Raw genomic sequence first — 19,167 nt, forward strand, 5'->3', positions numbered from 1 at the left:
GGCATGTGTGAGGCAGTGGACCTGATCCCACTACTGGAAAAAAGTCACAAACTAAATCCATAGCTAACACAAGGAAATAATGAAGAAAGTGGGAAAAAGAAAAAAATAAGAGATAAGACAGAAACATCAATTCTTAGAGGTCAAGAAATAGACAAATCTTCAGCTGATCTGGCAAAAATGAAAGTAGGCAGAAACACCAGAACAACAGAGTGGGTACATAACTAGTGTCACAGAAAACCATAAACACCAAGAGCACTCTGCAGTTATCACAAAATATGCTGGTGATCTGGAAAAAGTAAAGAGATTCTGAGAAATTCACAAATTATTACACTAAAACTACACAAAAAAGCTTAAGTATCTATTAACACATGAAGAGTAATTAAAGCCTCCCACAAAGAAAAGTCCATAAAAATTCTATCAAACCCTTAAGGAATCAACACCAACTCCCCTTGGACTCTTGCCAAAAAATTCAAACTCATTCCAGGAGACCAGCATTATGCTAAAAGCAACGTCAGTCAAAGACAACATAAGAAAATAAAATCATTGACCAGTCTCTCTCATGAACATAGATGTAATGTCCTCAGCAAACTACCAATAAAGGCAAGTCTAACATCATCTCAGAAAGATCACAACCCAAGTAGGATATAACCAAAGAATATGAGTCTGTTCAATACTAAGAAAACCAGTGGAACAACACATTTGATTAAATTAACAGAAAAAGGGAAAGACCTACATGATCATCTTTACGCAGAAAATGCATCTGACCAAATCCACTACTCTTGTGGAATGATCTTTTTTGTACACTATGAAGATTGGTTGAATAAAGAGCTAAACGGCTAGGCAGGAAAGGAAGAGGTTAGGGAGGATTTGCAAACAGGGAGAGAACTCTCTGGAATGAAGAAAGGTGGAGTCATGAGGAAATGTGGAGAAAAGCAAGATGAACATACTGTGCTGAAAAAAGGTACCAAGCCACATGATAGTACACAGATTAAAAAGTATGAGCTAGCTTAAGTTATAAGAGCTAGTTGGTAACAAGCCTAAGCTATCAGCCAATCATTTACAATTGATAAGTCTCTCTGTAGTTATTTGGAAGCTGGCTGGCAGGGCAGAAAAGTCTGCCTACACAGTACCTTTACAAGCTAAAACAACAAAAAGCAAAACATTTAGGACATTTCTTAGTCAGTGTTCTATTGCGGTGAAAAGACACCATGACAATGGCAAATATTATAAAGGAAAGATTTAAATGGAGCCTGCTTACAGTTTCAGAGGTTTAGTCTATTATTCTCACAGTGAGTAGCACAGCAACATGCAGGCAGACATGATAGTGGAGAAGTAGCTGAAAGTTCTACAACTGGATCAGCAGGCAGAAGGAAGAGAGAGCCACTGGGCCTGGCTTGGGCTTTTGAAACCTCAAAACCATCCAGTGATACACTTCCTCCCAGACCACACCTCCTAATCCTTCTCAAGTAGTGCCACTCCCTAATGACCATGCACTCAAATATATGAATGAGCCTATCAGAACTATTCTTACTCAAACCACCACAGGACACTTCATCATCGAGGAAAAGCCAATGGTGGGAAAAGGAAGTGGTGGGAAAGCCAATGGTGGGAAAAGGATCTTACGAGGAAAAGCCAATGGTGGGAAAAGGAAAGCTTTCCCCTAGAATTAGGAATGAGACAAGGATGGTTTTAACTGGAAATTTCTGATAGATCAATTAGATTAAGAAAAGAAATTGCAGGCATTCAAATTGGTAACAGAAAAGTAAAACTACTATTTGCAAGAAGAAAAAAAAACTTAAGAGTTGGGCACAAAGGTGCACATCTATAACACCAGTTACTCAGGAGGCTGAGGCAGGAAGATTCCAGAGCTGAAGGCCAGAGAACCTGTCAGAAGACAAAGGAGAACAAGGAACAGGAGAAGGAGGGAGATGGGGGGAAAAGAAACAATGGAGAAAGAAAAAGGAGTAGGAGGAATGAATAATCATATAAAAATTGAGACAGAAACTAGGTTACCCATGTATAAGCCAGCACACATAACAACTTCCAGTCAATGCTAGATGCAGAAGAAATGCAAAGACCAGACCCTTCCTAGACCCTTCAGAGATAGGGGACTCCAACAACACCTTGAATTAGGACTTCCAGGCCCTAGAACTGTGAAAGATAACCCAGAGTTAATAAAGCCATGCTAGTCATGACACTGTCTCAGTAGCTCTGGAAAGTGAACACACTACCCAGAGCAATGTAAAGATCCCATGAAAACACCACCAAATTCCAAGTCTTGTTTCATAGAAATACAAAAGCTGATCAAATCCACATAGAATTTTGAAGGGGATCAAAGAAGAAAGAACGGTAGATCTAGAATCAACTACAAGACAAGTCTCCAGATAGATACACAAGGGATTTTCTAGATTAGGTTAACTGAAGTGTGAAGACCCAGTCTAAATATAGCAACACCTTCTGGAGGTGATCCAGATACAGTGAGGTCCAAGGGGAAAGCTTTTACTCTTTGCCTACTTGCTTTCACATCTTGTTGGCAAGTTCATTTACCTTTTTTATAATTTCATCTGTGCTGCTCTGCCATTGCCATTTCTGCTGCTGCTGCTGCTACCATCCTTCCCCTAACATCAGACCTTACTTCCTCAGCCTCTAGCATGGACAGTGGCTGTCCAGGAATCCCTCAGTCCTATAGTTACAAATGGAGATTGCTGGGGAACCTAGCTTTGTGGGATGAACAGCTACCAATTCTCAGCTTCTCCAGGTACAGATGGCCATTGTTAGACTACTCATATCCTACTGTGTCAGCCAACCTAATAAACCCTTTAATACATATTCATTTGATCATCTGTTCCTCTAGAGAACCCAGACTAAAACAATCCCAGTTTCAAAGCCAACTACTAGCCTATAGTCACCAAAACAATGTGGGACTGGCTAAAGAACAGATATACGTAACGGAACTGAATGGAAAATCTAGAAATAAATCCAGACATGTATTACTAATTTATTTTGACAAGGGTATCAACACCTTTTATGAGAAATGACAGTCTACTCCACAGTGATGCTGATACAATGGTATTTCCCATGCAGTAGGATTAAAGTGGACCCTGACTACACACCATATACAAAATAACTCAAAATAGATAAACAATCTCGAAGTAAGAGCTAAAATCATAAAGCTTGGAGGAAAACATAGAGGTAAATCTTTGCAACCTTGGGTTTAGAAACAATTATAGATACAGTACCAAAAGCACTGTTGAGGGGGCATGTAAGTCGGATTTCATACAAATAAAAAAGTTTTATGTCTAAGGATATTACCAAAATATGAGAGAAAAATATTTGAAACCAATACACCTACTAAGAGATTTGTACCTCAAAGAAAGAATTTCTGCAACTTAAGCTGGATGTGTAGCTCACAACTACAATTCCAGCACTCGGTAGGTAGAGGCATACAGATCAGGAATTTAAGGACAGCCTGGAATACAAGAGCTAGTTCCAGGAGCACCTCTCAGCTGCTGAGTCGTCCCTGTCTGCAGTGGAGTTGAACCAAACACAGACATGTATAGATGAGGGCCTCAGCAGTTTGGCAGCCCCTCATCCTCTGATCTCACTCATCCCTAGTTGCAGCTTCCAAACCAGCATCATTTCCAGGGACATCGACACAGCAGCCAAGTTTAATGGGGCTGGGCTGCTACAATTGGGGTGGCTGGCCCTGGGGCTGGGATTGGAACTTTTTGGGAGCCTCATCATTGATTATGCCAGGAACCCTTCTCTGAAGCAACAGCTCTTCTCCTACGCAGACTGGGCTTTGCCCTCTCAGAGGCCATGGGTTCTTTTGCCTGATGGTGGCCTTTCTCATCCTCTTCGCCATGTGAAGCAGCTGTCTCCACATCCACCTCCATAGTTTTTTCGTGTCCTGTCTGGCCTGTGTGTTCCTTTTCCTGTACCTGCCCAAGACGTCTGGGGAAAGTGCTTAGCTCAGGGTTTGACAGAGAGAAGATGAATAAATACTGTATTAATAATAAAAAAAGACTATCTCAAAACCAACTAAACACACACACACACGCACACGCACACACACACACACACATCCCATGACTCAATAATAACAAGATAATCAAATTGGCAAAGAATCTAAATAGACATCCTTCCATGAAGACATACAAATGGCTACCAAGAACATTAAAAGGTGGTTGCCATCATTAAAGAAATGAAAGACAAAATCCCATTGAGGCTGCTTTGTACCTACCAGGAAAGCAATGGCTATAATTTATAAAAGACAAGCCAAGATGTAGGGAAACTGGATCCCTCAGAAACTACTACTGATATTTTAAATTGGTAAAGTGGAGGCTAGAGAGATGGCTCAAAGGTTCAGAGGATCTAGATTCAATTCCAAGCAACCAGATGGCTGTACAAGATTATCAGTAACTCCAGTCCCAGGAGATCAGACCACCTCTTTTGGTCTCTTCAGGCACCACATACATGTGGTACACAGACATAAATATAAGCAAAATATCCATACACATTCCTTAAAAGAAAAAATTTAAATGTTTCAGTGTTGCTGCTATGGACAGCATTATGACAGGTCTTCAAAATATTAAGAATAAAATTATTATGTGGTAGAGGAATTTTACTATGAAGAAAGATAACTAGGATATCTATATATGAGTACATATATATAATTGGAATATTATTCAGCTTTGAAAAGGAAAGAAGGAAATGTATAACATGGATGAACTTTGGAAACATTATGTTTATGGAAATGAGTCAGTTACAAAAGAACAAACTGCATTACATCCCTACGGTAGTCAAAATTACAGAGATTAAGGGTAGAATGGCAGTAACCAGCGACGGGATAAAGAGACCAACATCCTTAATAGTTACAGTTTGGAGTAACATTCCACTTGTGAGTGTAATTAATGCCTCTGAATCATGCACTTAAAATGACCCGCATAACAAATTTTAGTTACATGTTTTAACCTAAGAAAATAATTATTTTTAAAAATTGGTACTATGGCATGTGCCTGTAACCTAAGCTACTTGGGAGACTGACACAGAAAGAATCATGGAAGCCCAGGAGCTTAGGAACCCTCTGGACAACTCAATAAGACCCTACCTCAAACCTGGACACATCAATGGGTAGAAAGTTACCAATGAAGTACTACTTATTATTCAAAAAAGGAAAAGGCACCTTCACCACCTTAACCAAGCTACCAAATTTAAGTAGTCAGACAGTTAGTGTCATGTGTCTCCTGATGCAAGTGCTGAGAACTCCCAGGGACCTGTTGGCACCTTGACCCAAATCTAGGCACAAGAAAAGGTCAGATAAATGCAATGAGAGACACTCTACAAAACCAGCGTTCCAAACTTTTTAAAGTCTAAGTCATAACAACTCGAGAAGGCCCAGACAACCTTCCTATTAGGCTCAAGAATCCAAGAGTTATAACAACTATACAGCTTATGTGTCCTCTGACCGAATCCTGGAATTCTGAAAGAACTTCAAAAGACAGGATGGGGCAGGCAGGAGGACTGTCCGAGGCCCGTGCATTAGATATGCTCCACATCCACTGCCATAGGAAACAAGACTCATGCTGAAATATTTAGGATGAAGTGACTGTCTCAAGTCACCATGCCATGACTCAACAGTCATAACCCTGATGAAGAGAGACAGGGAGAAAAGTACTGCATGTGGATGGCAGGAGAGGCACCCAGGGGATAATTCCTGAGGAGTAATGAGGCCAGCCACAGATTAGGAAACCTGCACAAAGACTGCTAAGGTGGATGGGAGCAAGCAAGGATGCCAGCAAGAGGGGAGACAGCACGAGGAGACAGATCCACAGTCTCATAAGAAGCACCCGGAGACCAGGAGAGTGAAGCCTGGCCTCCTCACAACCATCCATCCAAGACAGCAAGCCACATGACAACCTGTGGGCCACGGGAGACAGCAGAAAAAGACCTCTTGGGGAGCACACCTGTCAAGGAGGTAGTGGAAGGAATCCTGAGCCCTTTCTCCAGACCACCAGCCAGGAACAGTCTTCTAGAACCCACTGACCTTTCTCTATAGTCCAAAGTCTACCAATACACACACACACACACACACACACACACACACACACACACACACACACACTCGGTTAGAGAATTAAAGTCAAAGGCGAAAAATGTATTGGCAGGGAACTGGCGTAATGCAGGCACATAACCACTCTATAGGTTAAAAAAAGGTTCACTGTGTTCATCCCATGGGAACTCTATACAGATAACTTTCATTTTTCCCCTGATTTGTTTTTTGCACAACCCTCTGCTGCATCTTCCTGTGAATGAAGTAGACAGCCAACAGGGCAACATATCATGCTTTGATTTGCCGTGAGAAATGAGTTGTAGTTCAACACCACTGTGATTTGTACTGTCATTTACATAATTAAACATAAGACAAGCAGCACAAGGATGTGGATGTGGTTAATGGAGTTACACAAGAGCTAAAAATAGCAGGCAGCTACAGGCTTTGGGGGACACTGGGGTGGCACCTGCTGGTGGGCACTGATGGCCATGGAAACACTGCCAGTCTGCCAGGAGCATCTTCTTTAGCTGAGCCCTCTTAATCAAGACTTTGCCACTCCCCAGACGTGGAACAGCTGGTGGTGGCCTGCTTCACAGGTAACAAACTGAAGGTTAGCAGCAGGCCTCAGAGAGCTGCCCCAGAGCTTAGTCATGCCCAATGCTAGTGCAACACCTTATCATAAGCCTGCACCCCCAAGCTGAGTGACACCCTCAGCTGACAGTGAGCTAGTTTACCCGACCAGCTTGCTAATACCCCACAGCACTGGGCCACACTGGCCTTGCTTTTCCATTGCTTATAACACGCTACTTCTTCCTCTTCCCCTGCTCCTTCCTCCCCTTGTTTTAAAAGCTGAATTAGATGCTGACATTAAAAAGTTCACCTAAGAATCAGTGCCTGCAGCTTAGCACCCCTGGGCTCAACTAGCACAGGCTTCACTTCTTGCTGGACCCGTCTCTGTCACTAACTCTACACCTGTCCCTGGAAGGAATTTAAAGTTTGCAACTCTAAGTCTTCCAGACTGTGCAGGGTAGCCCTGAGGCCCCACCCTAATCCTACACTGCCAAGTGAACTGTTGACTTTCTGCCTTTATCCTGCCTACCCCATGAGCAGCAGGTAATGGCTGAGTGAGTACCAAGTAGGTGAAAGAGCAACACCTCCCTCAGTCTTTATACTCTGTAACTTCAATGTTACAAATGAGGTCCCTGAGGCCTGGGAGGGAGGGGTGGATACAGACAGGGCACATATGAAAGAGCATAGGACATTTTGATGAGACGTGGAGAGACACAAGGCCCATTAACCCCACTGCCACTGGTCAAAGGACGCCCTCTCTGGCCAGGGATGAGAAGAAGGGTAAGGTGGACATACAGCAGCATGGATCGCTGCAACTCTACTAGACTCTAAGCCATAGTGTTTTAACAGAACTCTGATTTGCCCTTTTTATAAAAGCTTGATTCTCAGCAGTGGGCATATTTAACAGAACTACCCTGGCCTCTGCCATCTCTATTTCCTCTCCCCACCCCCAAATTCTTTTCTTTTTTTTTTATTTTTTTTATTTTCGAGGCAGGGTTTCTCCGCGGCTTTGGAGGCTGTCCTGGAACTAGCTCTTGTAGACCAGGCTGGCCTCAAACTCACAGAGATCCACCTGCCTCTGCCTCCCGAGGGCTGGGATTAAAGGTGTGTGCCACCAACACCCAGCTGCCCACCCCCAAATTCTAATGCATGAGCCAGGGAGGAGTCAGGTGAGAAGGCACCCAAAGTCAGAAGCTCTGTCCTGTGATCTAGCTGCCACACCCACTTGGCTCTCCAATGCTAACATCTACAGATAAGCATCAGCTGCAGCATTCACTGTACAGTTCTGCATGCATTCACTGTGGGGATCAGGGCAGCCTCAGAATCAACTACAAAATGGGAGTGACAATGTCCCTTCCCCTACCTGACAGGGACTTTTAGGATCAGATAAGACCAGGATCTAGGCCCATGCATGTGTCTACACAAACACACACACACACAAAACAGCATTGGTGTGTACACACCAACAGATATACAGCAGATCACAAACACTTGGGCATTGATGAAAAGAAGGCACCAGTAATGACTCCATTCTTACTTCCTAAATTTAATGACAACAGATTTTTTGATAATACTGAGCTTAAGAATAAAATGGGTTACTGATTTTTTTATAAACTAATGGAATGCTCCATTTTTCAAACCACACAAATACATCCGCATCTAATGAGACAGTTGTGCCTACCTGTCAAGCCTAAATAATCAAGCTGCAAAAAAAAAAAGAGGTACAGTGACTCAAATGTAGATACCCTGCAGAATCCCTGGGGAGGGCACGCCCACAGAGTTTCAAGAACAAGGGAAAGATACTTCTGGATGCCTGCTGTGCACTGAGTGACTGACCCTCAAGCTACCTCACCTTCTATGGGCCCAACTGCCCTCTGCTGAGATTGGCAGGATGAATGCCCACTCTGATGCTCTGTGGCTGTTCACCTCCTTCCCCAGGAGACACAGACCTGCTGCCAGCCAGGAAGCTCACTTTGCAGAGCCCACCCTCCATCCCTGGAGGCTGCTCTCCTCCTCCCCATTCCTGGTTAGCACTACCTATGCTGATCCCCTGTCACAGAATTTAGGGGAGTCAGGGCAACTAGCCACTCTCTTCCAGGATATTTTCTGTACACTTAGGGATGTTCTCTCAGATTCTCTCTGCAATCTCCCTTCTCCAGGGTATCTGAATATGACAGATAGTTACCACTGCTGAGAAGACAAGGACCCAGGAAGACTGTCAGTGGCCTTACTCCCTCCTGGTGCCGTCTCCCTTACGACTGGGCAGCTTCTTGCTGTGGGGACTGCTACCAGGCTCAGCTGACGGTGCCTAACATTTCATCTCTGGGGTTCCATCTCTGAAGTGGCTACAAACAGAATGCATTTGGAGGTATGTGATCCCTAAGGAAAGATACTGAGGCTCCTAGCAGCATCACACATACAGAATCAATCTCTCTGCAAACCAATTAGGAACAGCACACAGGCTTTTCACTTTGGCAGTGGACCTGTTAGAAGCAGTATGCTGTGGAAGGAAACGTCAGGAAGAATGTCCCTGGACAAAAACGCCTCCCTTCCCCAGTTTGCTGCATCCCAACCAACAGCTAGTACCTTAACAACAAGGAGCCATTGGGTGTCCTGGCAGGCAGAGGAGTGTACGAACCTGAGATCTGAAAGAGAGCACAGCTGACCATGGCTAACTGAGGGCATCTTCTCCCGAGGGATTTCTACTGCCTCCCACTCCTTCTGAGGTAACTCAGACTGTAACACAAAGAACCAGAGCACTAACTGCAAGGATACTTTATGGACTGATAGTGCATATTAAGTCCCTTCCTTCTCTACCACATCAACACTGCTCTGGACTTGATGTCATCATGGGGACAAAGGAATGTAGTCCCATTCTTCCACCTGGAACCTGTGCATCCGTATTACCTTCAAGGCTGTATCCCCACCCCCCATAAAAACTAAAAAGCACAGCCCTTCTTCCCCAGCCCCAGAGGAAAGGCAGCCACTATGGCACCTTGTGGATGACACAACTTCCAGTGGGCTAGGAATGTATGTATGCTGTGCCCTTGGGGCCACTGGAGTACAGGAACCTCAAAGACAGTAAGAACAAACCCAGCGCCCTTTCTTCACCCACTGCTATATAACAGACAGCTGTGAAGGCTCTGCACAGCTGCCCAGGAAGCTAGAGAGGCGGAAGCAGGGAGGCCAAGAGAGGTGGGGCAGCTGATCAGTATCTGGGAGTGGCTGCCAAGAACCCGAGGAGAATAAAGCTGGGATCAGTTCTGAGGAAACCATCCCCACAGAGGCCTTCCATATTTATATGAGACTCCACCCTGCCGTGAGGTTGGCAGCAGCCAATTCAGACAAGCCAGAGCTATGGTAGGCATGCAGGCCTGCTACAGCATGCTCACAGGAATGTCATGGGATGATCTGCACCGTGGTGCCATGCTGGCCTCCTGGTCAGTCTCCAGGAGGACACAAGGACACTAGAGCTCCTGCCATCAGACCCTGGCTTCTTCAGAGAAATGAGCAGCAGTGACTTCACTGGAAGCCAGCATTAGGATCCTTAAACCCAATTGGTACTCACCACAGTTCAAGTCACTGCTAGGTTAGTTGAGTTCCCTGCGCTGCTTCTCTGGGCCTTGAAAAAAAGTCTCCCTTGCTGCCAAAACTGGCAGTCCATCCGCCTACAATAAAGTCAGAATCTGCTTGTTTTGCACAAGGAAGCCAAGAAAAGGCACTTGAAGGATGCCACCAGCTCTGAGGGAAGATGGTGCAAGGAACCCTCTGTCTCCTGCCATCTGTCTGGAGACAAAGTCCACCCAGCCACCCTTACTCCCACCCTAATTTGGGTTATTAGACAAGGGACAGCCTCTGACTACACAGCCTAGGAAGAGTAGCCTCCCAGCCTATCCTTAAACCACAGCATTTCTCACTCCCCATCTAAGCCCAACTGTGCCTCTGTTATTCTGGACTCAAGCCAAGCTGCCACCCGCAATTTCCTGGGCAAGGAGCAAAACACAACAAGAGGAGGGAGGCTATCCCCCAGCCAGCAGTACCACAGGGGCAGGAAGAATCCCTCTCTGGTACTCAGGGACAGCACTTGGACCACTGAACTACAGCAGTCCCAGAGCAGCCACAACAAAGGGAAAGCAAAAACAGCAGGATAAAGCAACAGAAGGTTGGGAGAGGTGGAAAGGGCCCCTCCCAATTCTGGACCAAGTTCGGTGTCTCTAGAACCCACAGTTACAGGCCCCTAAGGAGGAGAAGGGACACTCATTCTCCATCCCACTGGCTCTTTTGAGCAGTCCACTCCTCCCCACCAACAAGTGGCCCAGGACTGCCACCTAGTGGGCTCTGCTCAATAAGCATGACAGAGAGGCCAGACCTCAGAGGGTTAGGAGTGGATAGATGCCCAGCAGCAATGACACCTCATTCCCAAGGTTCAGTGTGGTTCTCTCAGGCTGTGCAGCGACCCAAACCCAAACTGTTGAGGAAACAATTACCCAGGAAACAGAGTGAAAAGCAGGAAGAAATCAGTTATGAGTTTGTCCTTCTTCTCTACTATTCCTGAGAGCAGGCAACCAGCTTCCCTGCCCACACCTGACCCCATGCAGAACAGAAAGTACATGGAATAAGCACGCCCATTCCAAAATGCCCTTTTAGGATGCCCCTTCCAAACACACAGATTCCGGGCTCTGGCCTCAAACCTGACATGAACTTCTTAGAAAACACTTCACATGACCATGGGAAGTGGCTTACTGTGGACACAAGAGGTACCCCTGAAGGCAAGATGGGGGCTTAGGGGAAGTGTGTCTGGTAAAGGGCAGAGGGTTGCACAGACATATTCAGGATGAATAATCAGGATGGTGACACTGCCAAGGTAAACACAGAGAACTGTAGCATGCCATGCTGCCTGTTGCTGAACTCAGTCCATGAATTCTGCCAAAGAGCACTCACGATGTTCCAGGAACAAAGTTCTAGTTCCACCTTATTCACCAGAAGAAATATGAGATACCACTCTTCCTGAAGTACACTCAGGGAAGCAGGATCGAATCCAGGCAGCATGGCCTGAATCCCACCCCACCCTATGCCACTACTCACATTTTCAGTTGCTAGAAAAGTAAAATCCTCCCCAAAGCCCTAAAAACTAAGATCTGCTGTGGCCCAGAGCAGAGAAAAGTAGCAGAACCCTGCCACTCCATGGAAGCCTAAGAATCAAGGGATGCCAAGCAGGCAAGTTCTGACCAGGGAAAAGCAACTGCGTTCAGATAAGTCCAAGAAGGGCGCCAGTCCCTGATGCCCTACTGAGCCTGGACAGCAGATAAAAACACACATTCCCTCCCCACTAACAGTGACTCCCAGATAAAGAGAAAAAGAAACAGGAGAACACAGCATTCCTACCCTCTCCTCCTTCCCACCCTCCAGGGTCAAGAGGGCTTCACTGGAGTCAACAAAGAGCATCAACTGCCTTTGGACAGCTGTATCTCCCTATCAAGAGCTGTAGACCAGCCTACAGCAGTGGAAGAACGTAGGCACCTCATTAGCCTGGGAGAACATCCTGTCCACCTGTTAGAACTGGCCATCTACTGTCAGGAGACAGATGGAGCAGCTGATGGCTGCTCTGGCTGAATGGGGAAGTTCAGGCTCACAGCATGTGGAATCTACACTGAAGCTGAAGCGGGGGCTCACTTACCTGGAAGACAAGGAGGAAGCAGGTGGAATCACCTGGGGCTCACAGGACCAGTGGTATGCATGTTGAATCTCAGACTAGGAGGTGTGGTGGCCTCAATTAACCAAGACCAGACCCCCGGCAGCTGCAGCACCAGAAGTCAGCTGCCTAGCACCATCTCAGTTTTCATCCTGATTACAATCCCAAGGGGAAGCCCCAGCTCTGTGTGACTTGTCTCTATTCTGCCTCATATGCTGGAAAACACTGGCCCTATGAGAGGTCTGGCCAGGGCTCACTTTGGACAGATGGTTGGGGGGAAGCTGTGTGCTGAGCTATGGTCAGCATCTTGACAGAAAATCTTCAGAATAACAGAGACATGTGTCTGGGATCTCAGTGGAAGCCTGACACTGCCTAGAAGGCCAATTGACCACTAGAAAGAAAAAGTCAAAGGCAACTCAAATTCATGGGAATAACAACCCCTATCTCCAGTCCTCAGATGCCCCTTAAAGAAAGGGTTGGTAGAGCCAAGAGCATTGTGCCTTCTCTAGGCCTTCATTACTACTAAATGTGCAGAACCAAGCAGAACTGCAGCAAACACTCAGCACGTGATTCAAGAACGGGTTTAATGAAGAATATGGGCTCCCAGGTGCTCTCAGGTCAAAGGGAGCTGTTAAACACTGGATATGAAATGTTCCCTCCAAAAACTCCTATGTTGAAGGCTTGGTTACTTAGTTAGCTTAATCATGAGGACTCTGTCTAACTTGAAGATTAATCCACTTATGGACTCACAATTTCATGGCATTATTAGTGGGAGATGAAAAGTATGAGGGGGGGGTCTAAATTGGAAGGTCACAAGTGCTATGCCCTAGGATGCTCAGAAGTGCCTTGGACCCTTCTGTCTCTCTTTGCTTCTTAGCCATGATGAAATGAGCAACTTAGCTTTGCCGTGTCCCTCCACCTGCCTCATTACTGCCAGAAAGAATACAGTCAGCAATGAAGCCAGCAATGAACAAACACTTCTGAAACCATGAGCCCAAACAAACCTTACTTCCCTTTCAACTGTCTTTCTCAAGGATCTGTCACAGTGATTAGCATAGTACCTAATGGCAGCTAGAGAACAGAAGCCACACAGAGTCCAGGACAAGATGGATGTGCAGAGAGGAGGCAACAGAAGAGAGGGCAAATTTCTAGCTGTCCCCCAGCAGCCATGCCTCCCTCCTCCACTGTAACAGAGCTGAAGCTAGATGCCAGCTGGACACAATTCCTAGCCAGCCTATAGCTGAGAGACCACATGACTACCATCCATCCAACAGGATGTGAGCTGAAGCAATCACACAGAAGCCACAGGTGCTGAGGCTGGTAGCCCCCACTAGCACAGACCACCAGGTTGCAGAAAAAGGAGCTGTGTCTTTCTGCTTGTGCAACTGTGCCTGTAGGGTCCCAGTCAACACCCTGCCTATCTGCTCAGTTCACCAAGACCATCATTGTCCTGTCTGGGTCACTGCAACTTCCCTTGGGATTCTTGGTACGTCCCCTACTGATCTTGCCTCCTCCACTCTGAGTCCTCCTCCACCTTGACAAAGGCCTACAAGAAGCTCCCTCAAATCCCAGACCCCAACTTTCCCCTTGCTTGAGAGTTCTTGTCATTTGAAGGTTCTTGTGCTTGTCCCTTCAGGACCCAGCTTTCCCAGCCTGTGCCCATACAGGCTCTTGAGAAGGCTCTCCTCTAACCTTAACTGTAGTGCTGCTGCTCCTCATCCTCATACCTCTTCCCCCCTCCTTCCTCTGTTTAACTCCTACTCACCCCTCAGGGATTGGCCCAAATGTCAGCTTCTCAGAGAAATCTATTGCTTAGCTCAAGCTAAATTAGGTCCTTACTGCTACTTTCGCTAGGCATTTTCCTCTTCAATAGCATCACTCTTAGCTCAGTTTGTAACTCAAGAGTGTTTACTTGTTTGATGTCTGCCTTTCCAAGGGGAGTCTAGACTCCAGCAGGGCGGGTTCCATGTCACACACACAGTGAGACAACAAAGCCCTGACAGACAGCTGCAGCACACAGAATAACAGAAGTGAGTTCAAAGGTCAAATCCATGTGGAGGACAGTGAAGCTCAACAGACAGATTTGTTGAAAAGATCATGGAGGTGTCAAGAGGCATTCATGTTAGTAGAAGCCGCACTGTAATGAGTTTGAGAAGTGAGATCATAACTTTAGCACTATACCTCCAGGACATTCCTGGATAAAGGGAAAGGAGAGGGAAGGAGAAACCCAGAAGTGCTGCTTAGGAAGAGTTACTGATTTCAGGAAGGGGGCTAAGGATGAAGAGTGGGGCTCTGGGAGGGGCAAGGAGTCAGGTCCAGGTCACCTGAAGGTAAGGTACCTCTGAAGCAGAGACTTCCTCCACACTCAGAAGCTAGGAAGGAGGAGCTGGGGTTGGGGCTGATGTAGCAGCGAGTCTTTGGAATGGGGTGTAAGAAAAGGTGATCTTCCCAGTTTGTCAAGGCTTCTCACAACCCTTGGAAACAAGACCAGGTGTGGAGGAGCTCCTAACTGGTACTGAAGTCCTATATAACAGGCCTAGAGGAACATTCAGGAGCAGCTCTCAACACAAACCTGTCAGAGAGAGAAATGCCCAAGACTAGGAGACACTGCAAGCCATGGGGAAAGCCAGGAAGGAAGTCAGTGGGGCAGGACGGAGATGAACACAGCCCAGAAGGAAGATGCCCCTGGAATTCGGAAGACTGAGTGAAGAATCTAGAAAGATAATCAGGTGTGCTGGCCTGGCTATCAGGACCAAGGGTCACTGTTGTTGAGGGTCTGTCTTCCTGTTATCTTCAGTCACAGTAGGAATGGGGGACGTGCATACGGGACCAGCAGTCTAGCAACTGGCTCCCATGCAGCACATCCAGAACTGAGTCCTTCACTTGGGGCTGAACTTCTGATTAGAAGAACCACAGTGCTACCCCAGCACTTGAGGAAGAACAGGAGGCGAGCAAAGGGGAGAACACAAAGGGTTTTAGAGGCTGAGTATGGCCAGAAAGGGAAGCAACCTGTGAGCCCAAAACTACTGTGAACATTGAAGGTGGGGGCCTAGACAAGAACCCTGGGCCAAACACCTCAGGCAGGGTGCAGGCTTTCCTGCTGTCCCAAACCACCCTGAGGATTCTGTGCCTGAAAACAGCCAAGGCCCCTGGGCCATAGAGCATGAGCATGCAGCAGTGGATTAAATAAAACTCATGAGGCAGCAAAGCCAGCTCTCCTGAGGGAGGATTAGGGAGGCACTGTGAAGAATGAAGAAGGGTTAAGAAAGGAAGGAAGGAAGCTTGCCACATCCCAGCTGCCGAGTTAACAGTCTCACTTATTTCTCATCAAAAACCTCCTCGGCAGAGGTTAAGCACACAATGGACATTGAGAGCACTGGCCCGGTGTGGCTGCTTGAAATTCCATCCACGCACTACCGAGTTGTATTTCTATTAATGTCCAGTGTGTGTCAGAGCGGAGATAAGGTGCCGACATCGTGTCCAACCAGTCAGCTAGAGAATGGGCCCATGTTCAACACTGCCTGACACTGGATGCCTGTGAATGGAGGCCCCACTGCCTGTGTGTGCTTTAGCACTAGCTGCCATCGCCATAGGGTGGCAGTGTGGAAGGGAACAGCTCAGGGCCAGGTCAGGCAACCCATTCCACATACCACAAGACAGAGCTACAGACAGCAACAACCCACAGATCGGAAGGGAAGAGGAGGAAGTACGGACAAGAAGACCCAGGGGAATAGTAGGGAGGCAGTCCAGCCATGGATGGTCCTTCCCAGGTGACAACACAGTATAAAGCCATAGAACCCTGCACTGCACCACTAACATCCCCGGGGCATTTCAACCCAGTGGCACTAATCTTTGTCACTAGGGATGTACTACATAAAAGCTTTGCTCTCCTCAACTGTCTACTCTCCCTCAGGCTCTAGCCAAGAGCACAGCATCAGAATGGCAGGGGAGTCCTACTGTGATGTCCCACTGGGAAGGGGGCTGGAAAGTGCAGGGCACACAACTGCCTGCCAGAGAGGACGCAGAGGCAGCCAGGGAACACAGCACCTACACTCTTCCTCAGCCTCACATGGGTCCACAGCTGACAATCCTTGAGCCCCAGTGTCCAGATGGATGCAACTAAGAGTGCCAAGTACTGGAAGCTGCGTCTCCTCTACAAATGCAGGTTAACTTGGGAGCACCAAGCGAGTAGTGGATGGTTCTGAGAACATGGGGCCATAGGAAAGAGGATTAAGTGGGGAGGCAGGAATACTCCAGTGTCCCAATGCAGTCATCATTCTGCTGTCAGGAAGACGCTGTGCCTGCCCCTTCTTTGCTATATTCAAACATGACCCATCTGAATCCTCTCGTCCCTTTAGTCACCTGCTGGTCTTCTTTCTTACATTTTGAGAGAACTGGGCTCCATGCTAAAAATCCACTGACCACTTCACCTGCCAGAGCACACAGGATGCTTTGTGTCTGCCCTTTTGTGTTGAGGCATCCTGTTGACTCCAGGGAAAGTATGCTACATGACCAGAGAGGAAACTGAATCTCAGAGGCTGAAAAACATGCACAGGTCACAGTGATAGCACCTGCAAAGTCTTGAAGCCAGAGTCCAAAGATCAGCCAGTTCTAAGGCATACTATAGAAGGTGATATCACCAGCCCACTTCTTGACTGACATAACCCCAAGATTTGGTGTCAAAAACTCATGTGCCCAACTAAAATGACTCACTATCTCAGCCCTCCTTTTGGTCCCAGTTCTGCCAGAGACTTCCTGGATCTCTTCAATATAAAGTAATAAAGCTTCACTAGGAAATGGGCTTTGGAACTGTCCATTCTGAATTAGAAAATGATGTGACAGCTAGAGGTCGGTAGCCACTATACATCCATGGAGAGAGGGACACTGAGGATCAGAAAGAGACCGCAGCCCTCCTGACATACTAAACTACCGTATCTGTCTGGACTATCGGCTCCTGGGTATCTTAATCAGGAGATAAATATGCCCCATTTTTAAGCCACTGCCAAGTGGGCTTCTATGACAGCAAAACCTCCCTGAATTTGGTGCACATGTTAGTCTATCAAAACATGAGAAGAGGGGTATGGCTCAGTCACTGAGTGAACACAATACAGGAGAGTCTGAGACTTTAAGGCTCCCATCCTATTGATGGGTCAGCATAATAACCTTTCTCAATTCTTTGTCTTCCGCCAGCAATGGCATCTACCCAAGGGGCAAAAAATTTGCTTAAGTGACAAGAAGAAGACAAAGGTGGCATAGTGAGCAGATCATATGGATATCACACCTAGCTCTGTCAGACTCTCAAAGGCAGCACAGAGGTGGACCGGCCCTACCAAGCAAAAAGGCTCATACCGTCAAAATAATAGGAGCAGCAAGACATATAAGGGTGAGTGACTTCCACCCCAGGAAGAAGGCTGAGTGGGTGCCTGGGTATATCTCTATTACCTCACACAGTGCTGAAACCAGATGTCCCATAAGTTTAGGCTTATACATGATACCAAAAGCTCTGCTCAAAACAGAAAGCCCAAGCACCAGCTGGACTTGGGCCTTCCACAAGTCAGAGTATGGTAGGAAGTCAGGGAGGGCATCTCTTGCCACCCTGACACTCACATAGCTGGCAGCTATCAGCTCACTTCCTTGGGGACCCACTGGATGTACAGAGGCTAGGGGCCTAGCTGTGGTTGGCAGCCTGGTTGGTCTTCAGGAGGGTGAAGAGAAAACGCTTACTTCACAGTTTTCTCCAGGTCCCAGCCTCAGCTGTCAGCCTGCTCATTTGTCTCTAGTGTAACATAAATTTTCATAGACACACGATCTGCTAATTAAAAGTAACAACACTGGGGATGGAACCACAATCAGCCACTTGCCTAACAAAGTTCACACTAATGAGGACTTGCTGCTTCTGTGGGCACACACGGGTGGGGGGGGGCACCAGGGTGCCCCCAGACAACTCTACAAGGCCACACTAGAGGCACCCACAGCCCTGGGATGGGGCCCAGACTGGAAGCCCATCCCAAACCCTTATTTTTCATTAGAAGACAATGTATACATCTGCTACCCAGAAGTGGAGCTTCCATTGAATGTGAAAGCCAAAGAGCAACAGCTTTCTTCAAACAGGTCCTCAGAAGCCCTGCTTCTTCCTAGGGAGACCACCATCCACCTCTACCTTGTGTGACTGGAACAATTCATGCCACTTTATCCACACCAACTCCTATTTTGTTCTCACACTACATCTTCTGGACCTCTAACAAGGGACCACTAGTTGCTAAGGAGAAAACTGGACTTCATGACATGGATGCTGTTATTACACACCTGATTACAGTGAGAAATGGGCTAAAACCTGTATCTGTAGGTCTATTGGGCCTGCCTCAGGGTACAGCCCAGTAACCTATCAGTAACAGGACCAACAATACCTTATATGCCCCAGAATGCATTGCAAAGTGTCCTCTTTGTTCTGGTCCTAGCCTCCCATGTGGCCTGGGCTGCAATTGCTGCTCAGAATCCAGGGATTCCCCGGATGACCATCATCCATCATTTTCTGACTCCAGCAAATCCCTGATCACTATCTCCCATAAGGCTGAGCTCAGAATGGCTGCACCCCCTCCTCTAGAGATAGCTGATTGTCTTCCCAAGCTATCCTGGGCTGCTGTTCTAAAAAAAAAAAAAAAATCACCAGGCATCAAAATGTATGGGGAAAGGTGGTTTGTTAGCAAGAAGAAAAACAGAATAGAATTATGAAGTGGAAACCAGAGGAAGCCATTGTTCTGAACTAAACTCCAACACAATAAAGTAGAAACAAAAGGAAGCCATTGTTCTGGACTAAACTCTAACATGGATCAGGCTAAAATCAAAATGGAGC

General features: G+C 46.7%; 1 protein-coding gene and 1 pseudogene across 1 annotated transcript in view; one reads left to right on the forward strand and one right to left on the reverse strand.

The window, feature by feature from the left end:
- Chchd6 (coiled-coil-helix-coiled-coil-helix domain containing 6) overlaps positions 1–19,167 on the reverse strand; it is a 218,924-nt gene that overhangs the window by 164,243 nt on the left and 35,514 nt on the right. The window lies entirely within an intron of this gene.
- On the forward strand, positions 913–3,869 carry LOC121136951 (annotated as a pseudogene).

The sequence above is a fragment of the Mesocricetus auratus genome, unplaced genomic scaffold (genome assembly GCF_017639785.1).
Source record: "Mesocricetus auratus isolate SY011 unplaced genomic scaffold, BCM_Maur_2.0 Super-Scaffold_100676, whole genome shotgun sequence".
NCBI classification, from domain to species: Eukaryota; Metazoa; Chordata; class Mammalia; order Rodentia; family Cricetidae; genus Mesocricetus; species Mesocricetus auratus.